The sequence below is a fragment of the Mycteria americana genome, chromosome 5, assembly GCF_035582795.1.
Source record: "Mycteria americana isolate JAX WOST 10 ecotype Jacksonville Zoo and Gardens chromosome 5, USCA_MyAme_1.0, whole genome shotgun sequence".
Lineage (NCBI taxonomy): Eukaryota > Metazoa > Chordata > Aves > Ciconiiformes > Ciconiidae > Mycteria > Mycteria americana.
Window position 1 is genome coordinate 28595131 of NC_134369.1, and position 14382 is coordinate 28609512.

General features: G+C 45.0%; 1 protein-coding gene across 1 annotated transcript in view; it reads left to right on the forward strand.

Annotated features, from left to right (window-relative positions):
- Positions 1-1239: 1239 nt before the first annotated feature.
- Positions 1240-14382, forward strand: part of PRDM11 (PR/SET domain 11) — a 137714-nt gene continuing 124571 nt past the window's right edge. Inside the window, exon 1 of the mRNA XM_075502567.1 lies at positions 1240-1245. The gene's annotated coding sequence lies outside the window, so the exon portion shown is untranslated. The remainder of the gene's footprint in view (positions 1246-14382) is intronic.

The window sequence follows — 14382 nt, forward strand, 5'->3', positions numbered from 1 at the left end:
ATCATCACGGAGGGAACCAGTAGTTCTCCAGCACAAAAAGATGAGATGGATTATCTGACAGGAATAATATGGGAGTTTTCTTAGTGCGACAGAGGAATCCCCATTTTTAACTCATTTAGTCACAGGCTATCAAATATTTTCACCTGAGTGCAGGCCATGGTGCCAGGCCAGGTGTCAACTCTCCTTGCTGCATCCACCAAGGTGATTACTGAGCAATGCCCTGAGCTGCCCAGTCCTGCTCATGGTAATAAGACTCCAGTGGTACTGAATACCTTGATAGGTACAATCCTTCAAGGCCAATATGTGCTTCTAAACTATCTGTTAAAAAAATTCCAGAAAATCTCATGGTGCAGTTCCCTTCCCAAGAAATTTTTTTGCTGGCACGAAGGCATCATTCTGGATGCATGTCATGTCATTGCTCTTTTTTAAGCTAAAGGTAATTTACACAGCAAAGTACCGGTCATCCCAATCCCGTGTTTGTAGCATCACAGCTGGCAGCCATAGGGATGGCTGTTTTGTCACTGAAGAGAGAAGTGTAACAGCAAGGTGGAGAGTGAGCAGTAAGAGGAGCTGAATGCTGTAAAAATGTGGGTCTGGTTTTGACATCAGTACTGCTGGACATAAAAGCACCGTGTTGTCAGCTGTCCTGGTGTGGCATGTTTTCCACAAATGGCTGTACTGCTCTTACGCCTTCGGGGTCATCCGGGAAACCCTGCTGGAGACAACAAGCCAAAAGCTTAGGCAGGACTCATTAAGATGTGTGGTTCCCCTCTTCCCTGATCATCCTAGCTCAGCTGTCACACAGTGTGAGAAAGTGGCTTGTCCTCAGGCCTCTGGAGAATATGGGCTTGGAAGGAAAACAAAGTGCAAGTTAAGGGTGTCTCTGCATGGGCTGGTTAGGATTCAAAAGCTGAGGTCAATGTTTGTCTTGAATTCGGCTTCATCTCCAAGACTGCTAGCAAGTTGTCCTGCACAGTTTCAGCCCCGGCCGTTAGAGAGGAGAGTGTTTAGAGGGAAGGAGATGTGTTATTGTTTCCACAGAGATATGATCCAGGCTGCCTGGCTCAGCCACACTGCGGCTCTTTCGCGCCCGGTATTAAACAAGCAGAGACCATCTCAGGCCAAGCACGCAGCTGCCCGGTCCAGCCCCGACGCTGCTGCTGCAAACCCTCCCAGGTTTGCAACCCTGGGGATGCAGCCCTGCTGGGTCTGAGGAGAGTGAACATCGGGACCCTTCTCGTGGCTGCTACCGCTCTGTTAACCAGACAGTGCCAGCCTGAAACCAATGCTTCTTTTAGGAGGAGGAGTACAGAAAACATGGTGAGATATTTGGATAAGGCAGAGGATACAGACCCAGTAGCTTTGGGTTCTCGTATCACCTTAGCCAAAAATTTGCCATGTGACAGGTCGGCATTTGCATAATTTGTAGGCAGGAGGTTCAAAGAACGTCTTTCCCATCTTCACCAGCACCATCCCCTGAGTTGACCATCTCTTTCTGTGCCAGATCTTCACTGCCGTCACTGCGTGGCATGCTCTCAGGGCCCAGGAAAGGGGTCCTTTGCCTATCTTCCCTCCTGCGCTGGGACGCCCTGTGCAGCTGGCTTGTGCACAATTGCTTCAGTCAGTGCAGTAGCTCAGCTCCCTTCCTCACCATAATATCACGTTGTTGCTGTGCCTTTATATTTGTGTTTGTTTTCCTGGAGCCACTGCCTTCTGTGCCTGTTTCTGTTGGCTACACAAACCCGCTCTGTTGGCTGCCTGATCCCATTTTGGTCCCCACACAAACTCTAGGAAACAAGTCTGTGCTGCTGCTATCTGTGTGGATTCACCTGCCACCCCCTGGAGACGCAGCCGCGTCTGGGAAACCCCTGGAGACGCAGCCGCGTTGGGAAACCCCGCTCCCGGTCCCTTCATCCATCAACATCTGCCCGAGAGCTTACAACAAACCAGCCAGAGGCAGAGCCAGAGATAAAGATGATTCAGCCTGTTGCAGACATCTAAAGTGTGAAACTGGGATGATCTTATATCATACATGAAGCAATGAGCAATAACATTTGTGGAGGGAGAGGTAGTACCTGTCATGAGCATCACTCCTACAGCTGGGAAAAAGAAACAAGCCTTTCCAGGGAGTTTTAAATTTTGAACCCAGATCTAAAAGGCATGTTCATGTGTATCTATTTCTATATACTAAGGAAGATGTCGGAGGATGCCAATTAATTTCAGTAGGTTGGGCTTTTTTCTGGGGGGAGGTAAAAAATGGGAAATTATTATAACCCTCCCTTTTTGGTGTCATTCAACCTGCCGAACCACATTATGTCTGGGTAGCTCCACATAAACACCGCTGAGTCAAACCAGAGATTATATTTGGTCTCTAACAAGTCTGTCTCATTTTCTAATTTTGTGACATGAGCTACACTGGTGCATAAGTGGGAAGCAAATGTGATGAGTATATAAACAAAATAGGGAGTATGAGTCAGATCCAGCATTCAAGTCTCTGGAAACAAGCCACGTACTCTCAGGATTGTGATTGTGGGGATCAGCGAGTTTTGGTGGACCCTGTGCTGGGGATATGGCTAGTAGAGAAGAAGACCTGGGGTCTTGCATGTTGGTCAAAAGAGTCGAAGTCTCGGGCCAGTGTGATCACTAGAAGAAGGCTTTGCCCTGCAGCAGTTTGTGCCTAGTGTATGGAAGGAAGGACAAGAAATATGTCACCTTATTGAAATCTAACACTGGCTTTTTTTTCTCCTCCCACAAAATGCCCTTTGTGGAACATGCAGTCACGAGCCTCGCTAATTGGCTTCATCTCGAGGATAAAGATTCCCTTTCTGGAATCAGTTGGCAAATATACTCCTGGATTTGCCTCTCTAATTTGGACAAGCGACCCTTCCCTTTTCTCAAGTTATTGGGGATGTAAGTTCTCCTACTTAGCCTTGAGGGTTTTAACAGCTTTTAGAGGCTCTTTCTTCTGAAGGAGAAGTAGTGTTATAAGGCATTTTAATTAAGAGGAGATAATAAGCCAGTAAGAACTAAAGCTGGATCCCACTCTTGTCTTCAGTCCAGCTAATGACCAACCACCCCACTTAGTCATGCCCGCAGGAAGGAAGTCCCAGTGTCTGGAAACTGGCAGACCAGAGGCTCTGAGTTCACAGTGGTGAGAGCATCGCTGGCAAATTAATCTCATTTTCTTGGCTTCCTACTGAAAATTGCAATCGAAACTTTTGAATGTTGTTACTGCTTGGCTGGTTCTTCTCCCTGACACTTCCTTGTCCTTTTTTTTTTAACAATCTTTGGTTTTTGCAGGGGAAAATCCTCTCTTGGCAGCTGTTACTATTGCCAGAACTACTGAGTAGCAATTATTTTATCTAGACAATTCATCAGGACAGGTTAATTGGTGCTATTTCTGTAGGCCTGTATACAAAATGTTTGCCATGCCTTTGCCTTTTTGAATGAATACAGCTAGAGGTGCATAGGTTTTTTGTTATCAATCAGCTACACATTAATTCAAATTAGGTTAGATAAAGCTGATTTCAGGCTTTTTTCCCTTGTTCAGCCATTGGTGTCAGTCCTGATCATCTAGCTGTGATTTGTTCAGGAGCATTATTTCAGGCATCTCTTCAATAAATGTGATCATTTTCTATTAAAGTGTTTGTTCTTAATGATATCAAGCCGAAGTCTGCTATCAGACATAGACCACCAAGCTGAATGGGTCAAAAGCATAAGCCTGTTGATTGTGCAGGAAAACAGCATATTTAAAGGGTTGTAGATGAGTAACTAGAACATTGAAACCCCAGCGTGGCTATCAATGACCCCTGCAATACAGGAGCATTTTGTCCCCTCTTTGGCTTGAGGAAGGTGGTAAAAGGTAAAAAGGCATTTGAACCAGACTCCAGCCCATCCCTAAGCCAAGAGGTGCCTCTGGCTTCCTGGGTTCAGAACAGCAAATCTTATTCAGTGCCAGGCGTGGAGAAAGCAAAACTGAGTATTGTCTATCATTTCATTGCCTTTGTACTTTGTGGCCTGAATCTCACAAAGCCCATTTCAAGGAGCACATTGGGACCTCTTGCCCATCACCGTCACCCTTGAGACACTGTTGAACTTTATTGCAGAAGAGTCTAAGCAGACATTGAGCCCATCAGCTGCTTCCCCTGGCTCAGTGTACAGTCCTTTCATACTGCTCTGTTATTACTTTGTGGCTGTTGCTGTCTCTCCTGTGAACAGTGCTTCTTTGGTATGAAACTGATATCAGCAGTGACAGTTATGATTGCCATCCTTGCTTCTTTTGATTATTTGTATTACTCCATTATTTATTGACCTGTCATGGCTTACTGATAGAGTATTCACCTCTGTCAAGTCTGCCTGTCTTCAGTCCTTCTCCACGATCGTCACAATCTCTCTTAAACCAGACTTGAAATGTGTAATGGAAGTTGAGATACTTCTTTGAAATCACTTTTGTTGTGTTGGTCTTACTCCACAGAATAAATCAGAAGAAAGAAAAATCACCAAAACCCAGAGCTAACTTAATTCCTCTGGTAGTTAGAATTTGAAAGCTAAGCAATTAGAATGACTAACACAGATGTCCCTGACAAAAGCCATATTTACTTTGTCTAGCTTAGCCCTACAATGCAAAGAGTTAAAAATGGATGTTCTTCTTGAGTTCAGTGCAAGAAGTTCTAGTTAGGGAGACTAGCAGGTCCTCTCTATACCCTGTAGAGCCCATGCTGTTATGCTACAACAGGAGTATGGAGACTCTATCAGAGCTGCTCAGGGATGAATGTGATGAACAACAGGGTGGGACTGTTGCAGACAAGGATGCTCCATGATCCTGCTCTTCTGTTTGCCTCTCTTCACAAAAATGTGCAAAAAATTAGATAATAAATGCTAAGAAGGGCAAAGAGAAAACCATGTAGGCAGCAACGTATGAAGAGAAACATGAGAAGGAGAAGAGGAAGCTAGACTTGCAAAATCTGAATTGTGCGTTGTAGAGTGATTGCATGGGGTGAGGAGAGAGACTTGATGGGAGATTATAAACACTTCACAACAGCAGCAGTGAAGGAGGGAATTAGTCACACCCACAGAAGACAGTAAAACAAAAAGAAAGAACCTATGCTAAGGAAGGATTGGTTTTGCAGCTCTCTGCCACCAGACATGGACTCCCCAGGCACAGGACAGCATGATAGAGTCCTTCTCGCCAGCCTGTCAGACATGCAAAGTGCAAATGGCCGGCATAGCCCAGCCATGTTCCTGGCCGCTCTCCTCGCTGTAGTGGCACTGGCAGTGTGTGTGGCTCAGTTACTGACTGGGAGCCATCGGAGGCACAGGGACAATCTCGCTGTAATTGCATTCTGTGTCGCAAGGAAAGCTGCTTCCCTCCCATTAAACCTGCGTGCATCTGAGGGTAAACAGAGATAAAGGAGATTATCTGCCGCCAATTTAGGGAATACAGACTTAACGGCCTTCTTGTGTATACTCAGCAGGTAGGTTTATCCACTTTTTATTTACTACTACACCATTTAAAACAGTGCAGTGGTGCTCCCCAGGAATGCCCTGGCGCTCTGCCCAGAGAAGACTGATCCGTCCATCATTTATCTGCAACACCATGTGGGGATTTTGCCTTGCCCTGACGAGGTGTATCAGCCATAAACAAATCCAGCAGTAGCCTGAGCAATTCTTTTCTCTTTCCCTTTGTCAAATGAATACACCACAACGTTCATGTTGCAAATAAACTCCAAAATCCAAAGATTGTATCAGCACCATCCTCTGCACTAGAGCGTGGCCTCATTTGTAAGTCAGTTTGGCAATTCTATTAAAACTCTTTTTTTCAGCCAGAGACGTTTCCTAGAAAATCATGGCAGCATCTGTAAGCAATCATTTCTTTGTACCCTGCTAACACACTGCGCAGGCCAGTACTGTATGATCTGTTCTTAGCGTGGATGGAGCTCAGACGCAGTAAAACCAGAGTACAGAGTAGCAGTTGACACTTGCCGTGATGAACAGAGGGGAGGCGAGGGGTGAAGCCCCCTGAGCCATACTCGTTCCTCCTGTGGAGTAGCTCCCAGTTGAGCCGTGAAGCAAGGGGGTATCTGTAAGTCATGGCACGGCTGATACCACCCTGCGTCTCCCCCCACAAAACAATGGTAAAGAGCTTCAATAATGTCTTAGCATCTTCTGCAAATAAGTAAGTGTCAATACATGAGGTAAGGCACTCTCAATCCCCCACAGCATGGCTTTATTAACATTTATTGCATACATACAAAAGATGCAATTGAATTCATCTGAGGAAAAAGGATGATGTTGCTGCGTTGTGTTTATGAGTGGAATTAGTCAGCTACTTACTTGTAGGCAACAAATGTTTTAGTGTTTAAGCATGAATATTAGTGCTTTGGGTTTTATTTTGTTTGGAGGGGAGAAAAAAGTCACTCTCTGTTTTCCAATGAGCACCAAAATCACGAATTGCTTGTGAAAATGGATCCCCTCTCTACATCTTTGACATTTTAAAAAAATGTATACCAAATTCTGTATGTATGTCAAACATTGCCCTCTTCTGTATCCACTGAACAGGATAACTTTGCCCCTGGAAAATGCAGAAGCCTTTCCATTTGACTGACGGGCAAGCAGCTCAGCCCCTTGGCTCTTCGCAGGAGAGCAAAGACAGGCTCGCAAGCAAGACCGTGGCCCCTACTTTTTCAGCATATCCATTAATGGATGGAGCTGCTCTTTGTAGTAGCAAAAATTTTTGAAACTTCAGAGCAAAGGTTTATATCATATAATAAGTCCCAAGTGGTCTTAAGTGGCAGTTTTAGGACATTGCTGCATCAGATACATGCTATTACCACACAAGCAGGCAGGTAAGGAAGAGACATTTTTCATGCATTTCCTTGCTCTTTCTTCATCATTTCTAAGTGGTAAGTGGTGAATGTGTGCTCAAGCTGTTTTTAATGAGACTGGTCTTTCACTCATCTTGCTTCACTCGAAGGTCCCTTCCCCACCCCCAAAGCTCTAGGTATGAGAGGTAACGAACCATTTACTGACCTGCTACTAAAAGGTGTATTGATTTCCACTAGACAGTCCTATTCATACTCCTGATTGTATGTGTTTTTTCTCCTTTGAATTAGAGTCTGGCCTGAAGCCATATGACAATAAGCAATGGAAAATGTTCCAAGAATAGATAGCTTACTGTTTCCCCTTTGTCAAACATTGCCACATGGGGAACAGACAAGTTGAAAGTAGCAGCAAATTATGCAAAATGCTTGAACAAGAATTACAAGATGTGCCCAGATAATGATATATTTTTGTTTGCAGTCTTATTCAACTATAGAGCATTAAAATGGGCCTTCTGTGGTGCTTTCCATCTTAGGAGAGGGGCTCTCTCGGCATGCTAATAAGCCCAGCCCCGCCATGCTCCACCTCAGAGGCCACGATCATCCTCGTCCTGATCTAACCATCTCAGCTCTAGCTGAGGCCATAGAGCATAACAAAAGAGGCTGGGGACTATTTTGGTTGGACCAAAGACAATGTGCAATATGTTATCTCATTATTATTATTGTTTTTATTCTCAGTCATGTGTTAAAGATCTGACAGCCAGATCTGATGTTATCTAGTCTGAACCGCTTGCACAAAGCACAGATTTCTTTCCTATCCCAGTATGAATGAATTTTAATCCCTGAGGGATTTTGGAATTGGCTCTACTGACATAAAAAAAGAGGAGCATTCTTGGGACAGGTGTCATTACAACAAAGTAGATGAATCTTCAGAGGGATAGAGGAAGATTATCCACTCCTACAGATAGGGAATCGGACAAAGAGACTTTCTTATACGTTTATGGCAGATAAAGAAAGTGAGCCTACAGCTCCTAATGCCATGCTGTTGCTTTAGATATAGATTTGGCCTGATCCTTCTCCATAAATATATGGTATAAAATGGAATTCATGCGAAAATAAATGTGCATGTGTGTGTGAGCATGCATGTGTGTACACGTGTGTGAGCATGCATGTGTGTACACGTGTGTGTACACAGAGCCAGAGAAGAGTTTCAGCTCTGTTCACCTCCAAATCAGCCCCTTGATGCCTAAACCGTATCCTCTCCTTTCAAGAATGCCTTGAAAGGCCTGTGATAAATCAAGAAGAGCCACACAAGTGCTCAGAGTTCATTTCTCTAATGCTGAAGCATTCATCTCCCAATGGCAATTACTGGTCCTCTGCTGCTCTACAAAGCACCAGGTGTCAACACACTAGGGTCGAGTGCACTAACGTGCAAAAAAAAAAGAGTCCTTCTCCTACCAGCTTGCATGTACTGGGAAGGCAGCGAGCTTTCAGGGTTTCCCAGGACGGGAAAGGTGGGCTTTGGGCTGCCCAGGAGCTGTTTCACCCTGAGGGAGCAGTTGTACCCCTTCCCATCTTGCGCTGCACTTTTTGATGGCTGTTCTGAGCAGAGGCCACACTTCTGATCCCTCCAAAGATGGAGAGTGCTGGTCCTCATTAGTAACAATGATTTCACTGCTCGTTTTCTTTTCTCTTAATGACTCGCGAGGCTGCTGGCCTTTCCCTCGCTGTGCGTTGCGCCCGTCAGGACCAGGCTCTGAACCACGAGCTCTCTCCAAAGGAGGCTTTCCTCTCGCCTTTGGGCTGCTCGTCCTTGAGCTGATGTTGCTTTCTGCCTGTGTGTTGGCCAGGAAACAGAATAGTTATTTCCTGTGCAGGAGGCCCTAGTGGCAGCTCAGTAGTTCTGTATACCTCAATTTTTTTATTATCTTTGAATTTCTGAGCTGTATCTTCCAAGGCTGGGATTTCAATACAAATATGGCTAAAAGAATCTGCTGTCACAGTTAGACTAACTGTACCAGTTCATCTAATACAAGGCATCACCCACAGTCCTTGCCTTGTTCTGTTGATGACCCCCCTTTCTGTGGGTAATGGGGGGAAAATGAGTGTACAAATGGTGCCAGAACAGAGCAACCATTTTGCATTTCACATCTATCACACAGCTTTATTTTTCTCTCACTTTTCAGCTGTTATCACAGCATTTATGGAGGAAGGGAAATGTGTGGATGATTTGTGGAGGAACAGAATGTGCCTTGAATAGATATGTGGGTTTCCAATGACTAGGGAGCTGTCGCGTATTAAATGCTGCACGTGAAGTTGTGTAGGGCACAGGTTTAACTATTACCACTTGGGTAGGGGCTAGGAGGGCTTTGTACACTGCCAAGGCTCTTTGAGCTTTGCCTTTTAAGAAAAGATACATGGGGCCTTATGACTCTAGTTTATTTGGAATGAAGCAGCCTGGCACCATAGGCAGAATGGTGTAGGGAAGGAAAAATGTCAAGTCTGAGCATTTAAAGCCCACGCCATTCCGTTAATTTGCGTGTCTCAGCTCTGGGGACATATCCCTCCACGTCAGTCAGCATTTCTGATCCACATGAGCCAACTCGTGGACTTTCTGCAGGGATATTCAAGAAGATGGTGAAGAGGTGGATGCCTGAACTTGACAAGTGTGAGACACCACATTTTGGCCGCTGCACAGCCTCTTGCTTTCCAAAATGTTTGCTGGATTTTGGCACAGTTCAACCCGGTGGGGAAAAAAATGCACAAATGATTTGTAATGAATGAGGACTTGCTTGAGTTGTTTAGTCTCTTCTCCCTTGACTGCATATTTTCATGTGTTCTTTCATTTTTTTTTTTTGTTTATAGTCATCAAGCAATATTCACAGCTTTCGTTTTTAAATTGCTTTGGGGCACTAACAACTCCCTGCAAGTCAAGTTCTCTTACTGTTCAAAAAAGCCCCCACTGCACCAGTGAGGTGCTTCTGACAGAAACACTTGTGTGAATAAATCCAAAGTTTCTTGTTCACAAACAGTCAGGCACGCAGCTCTGACAGTCCCATTCACAGCCCTCCATGCTAGAGTACCTACCCTGTGTGAGTGTTCACAGGAAACAAACCCCAGCGAGACAAAACCAGGCCAAGGCAAGTTAATTTAAATGAATATTCAAGAGGCATTTTTTGGCAGTAACGGTCCATCTTTAATCAAAGGTGAAAGGGTAATTGAAGACAATTAGCTTCAAAAAGCATTGCTTCACACTGGTCCTGCTGCTGCCTTGCTTCCCCCCCTGCACCCCTGCATGCACCATTCACTTTCTTTCATCAGTTCTGAACATAAGAGCAGCTACAGTGGTCAGAATAAAAGTCCACTTTATGCTGTAACCCTTCCAGCAACTTATAGCGGGAGTTCAGAGAAAGTGCATGAGAATCAGGAGAAGCACAAGAGTGAGCTTTCTGAGGTATCAGCTTTTAGCTTCATATAATTTAAACTGCAGGGACTGCCGGTGCTAGAGGTTGAGCCCAAATCATTGCATTTAGTTGCCATTGGCATTCCCACAGTTAATATGGCTTGTCTCTTTAAAACCATTTCTGCTTTTGATCAGAACGGTGTCCTGTGGCAATGAATTTTGAAGTTTAATTATTGTACAGCATTCATGCATTTTTCCCATCATTGTGAATATAGAATCAAAGTACTATTTAGGTCTGAAGGGATGTATGGAGATTGTCTAGTACAATTCCCCGCTGAAAGCAGGGCCAGCTTGGACCGGGGTGCTTGGGGCTGGCTGGGTCCAGACAAGCTTTGAATATCTCCCGGGGTGGGGACTGCTTCCAGGGGTTCCCACAGGTAGGTGAGGTATGGCTTTCCTCTGCAAAAACCATGGTAGTTCCTCCCTTCTGTAACCATTTATATCTAACGGCATGGGCAACAGGAATGCTGGTTTGTGGTTTCTCAGATCACCCCTTGAGTTCTGGTTTTGAAAATGGTGCCGTGATTCCCACGCTCAGTTCTTCTGGCATCAAGATCAGTTCAAGCAGCAGGTAATATCCCAAAATTGGTAGTTCAACAGTACCATATTTACACTCCTCTTAAGGTGTGGGTGAAGGCTGGTCCTGGTGATTTGTTACTGTTCATTGCATTAATTTGTTCCAAAAGTTCCCCTACATTTGAATCTGAGAGGGTTTGACTCAGCCCCTGCATAAAATAACTCTGCTGTAGAAACCTCCCTGAGCTCCTCTGCAATAAACACTGATGCAAATCGTTCCCTTTGTTTCCTTCGGTTGTTTCTCCCCTGAAGTGCTCCTTTGACACCTTCATCATCTCTTGGACCCGGCAGCTCTCTAGCAGGCTGGTAAGCTCTGGCAGACGAAGTCTGTGAGTGCTTTGGAGACAGAAATGGTTTTTCACCACGGATCTGATTGGTATCTAGCATAAGGGATCTCAGCTCTGCTTTAGGCTCCTGATGATTACTGCTGTTAGCCAGGCACTATTATTTGCATCTAGATTTTGGAGTTGTTTCTTTAAAAAAACCAGTAAAGCATCCCAGGACTGATCTCCTGCAGATGTCGTATTCATACACAGCGGGACAGCCTGCTTTCTGGGGCTGTGTCCCTCTGAAAAATGTTTCTCAGTGGTAACTGCCACAGAGAAATGGCTGTGCCTTGTCCCACACAGGTATCATTTTCTTTTGTGTGAAAACAATTGGAAGCAATAGATCTGCAAACACAAAGAGCTTTTGCGTACCTCTCTGAATGAGCACATGCATTAGGGAAATGCAATGACAATAAACTTGTTATTATCTGCCTACGCAGTCCCTGCCCTGCCCTCCAGGCCACAGAGCTCAAATCCAAGTCCCTTTGGCAGAAATTACAACCGAGCCGCAGATAACGGTGCCAGATCCAGCAACTGCACGGGGTGTTTGAGGCAAAATGACGGCGTCTGCACACTGTGCCCAGTGAGCGGCATGGTGCTGGCTGTGTTGGGAAGAGCTCCTCTTGCTGCAAATGCTGCAGAAAGGGTTTCGGGGTCACTGGCTCAGCTGTACCTGTCAAAAAATCACTGCGGATTGCACTGGAAGTGACACCATCATATTCACAGCTTCAGAGGCAACCTAATAAATTAGTGGTGGGTGTTACTACACAGACTTGCAATGAGGGATCTTCTGGAAATACGTCAGTGACCATACTGGACAGAGTAACAGAGCAGTCCATCAAGAACAGAAATTGCTGCCCTCCGTCACCTAATAAACAACAAACACACAACAGTTCAGATTCATGGATGAATCGATTTTAAACTTATTTCAAGAAAGGAAGTTGTATTTGACAGCTTAAGAGCTAATCTGACCTTGTGCACGACCACCTAGCAATGAAGATTAAAAAAAGACAGGAAACGTGATAACATAGGCAAGGGAATTTTGAAATCTCCTAGATTTTGCAAGAGCACAGAGGGATCAAAGCAATAATTCTTCGGTAATCTGACAGGAAAATAAACAGCCTTTTTTTCACATGTTGACAAGAAAGTAAATAGGTAATTTATGAAATAAAGTGTTTGGAAAAGCAGATCTAGACCTCTGTCACACCATAATCAAGGTGTTTATCACAGTATTAAAGAATACCTCCGCAGTAAACTCATTATCATTAGGTAACATTGGGTAAAGCAATGTGTACAGCTGTAGCATAATAAATGAGCAGAGGCGCTGCCAGGTTTCTGAGCAGTGAATTCCATGTGGTGCCACCAGAAGACCTCCGTCAACATCAGATGTATTATAGGGATGCACATGAGCTCCAGAGAACTGGGAAAGAATCAGAGAATGGGGATCATTGCTGCCTTTTTTGTGAGGCCTATTGCATTTCAGAAAGAGTACAGAGAAAAAGAAGACCTATTTAGATAAGACTAATAGTACTTTCCCTGGATTTTGGGCAGGCATGCAAGTATGCACCATGTCCCATAGATCATAACCATTTTTGTTATGAATAATGCATTCGATATTTTTTTGTAAGGACTTTACTGAGCTTGTGTATACATAAAAGACTAAGTAGATACCAGGAATAGAGTGTCCTAGGGATGATATGTCCAACTGTGCAAAAATAATTAGTCTAGGGCATGAAACCTGGTTTCTGTCAGCTTGGTGGATGTTACATGACCAGGGTGTTGGAGCTGCTCCATGCTATTCATCAGTGCTGGGCAACATAGCACATTTTTACATTGCGGCTTTTGGATTATTTCCTCATGTGCAGTGACACTGGGGGGGCATAGAAAGATCTATTTGGGTTGTCCTGTAACTGATCTGAACAGCAGAAGAAATGAACTATGCTGTATTAGAATGGCATCCTCGAAGTGCACCTATTAACTGGATGCACTGCCTCCAAAAGATAGTCATCCCTGCGTGGCTTTATTTTTCATGAGGACTCTCTAATTTAAGTACAGGTCTTGGACGATTGTCGCTAAGTGCCGGAGAGAAACCTATCTCACATTTTCATGCATGAAATGTACTTTGGCAGGGCAGACAAAATCAGCAGAAATATTAATTTCCCTGCCTCCAAAGGTAGCGTGTCTGAGCTAGACGGAAAGCTGAGATCATGGCTATGGGTACGAACCGGCAAGACAACATGTCACAGCTGATGGCCATCTCTAGCTTGCTCCCTCCAACTCCTGCAGCGCCTACCCTTCCTTCCCCCACTTCCACGTCACCGGCACTTTGGATCACAGTCCAGAAGTGACGGGTTGGTAACACAGAGGCAGGTGTGGATGCTCTGAAAGCTGTAGCTGCAAAACTGTGCCGAGATGGCTCAGGGCCCAGAGCTGTTTTCTCCCGAGCTGAAGTGCAGAGAAATCTGACAGCCCTCCCAGTGACTGAGAACTTCAGTATGAGAAAGGATCTGGAAAAGCTGCCCTAAAAAATCTGTTTCATTTTTTCCAGAGCTGACAGGAACCTCATGCAAGTGGGGTGAGTCAAACTTTACAGCAAGGTATAGCATAAGCACCCCTGAGGACAGTGGATCATTCAGTAGGTGCATGACGAGTGCCCTCCTTGCTGAGGGGTTAACCTCAGTGGATCACCAGCACTGCCGGTCTCACCGAGGCTGAGGTGCACTCACAGCTGGTGGAATGCGCAGGGGGCTCTACAAAGCCATCGGTGGTCCCGGAAGGCTTTGGGTGAAGCTGGGGGAGAAAAGAGGCACTGAACTTGCAGCAAAACTCAGGGTAACTCGGGAGGCCACAGCTGTATCAGTTCCACCTTATGCTTGTGATTGCAGGGTCACTTCCAGTTACCACGTTAAGGAATTAATTTTTTTCCTCCTACGTGTTCCAGAGAAATTACAAAAATTGGATGAGAGTATGAGGCATCAGACACAGAGACCTGCAAATGAGCATGGTGCCAGGTAGAGCAGAGGTTGGGCAGAGGGGGCCATCTGACCTGTGTAAGTCTGATGTTAGATTATCAGTATTAAGTAGAGACAGCTCTTGTAGAGACCTGCCTGAGAAAGCTCAACCCCCAAAATGCCAAATTTCCACTGTCCCACTGGGACCTGTTGCAAAGCTGATGAAAGACAAGGTATTCCTGGCTAAC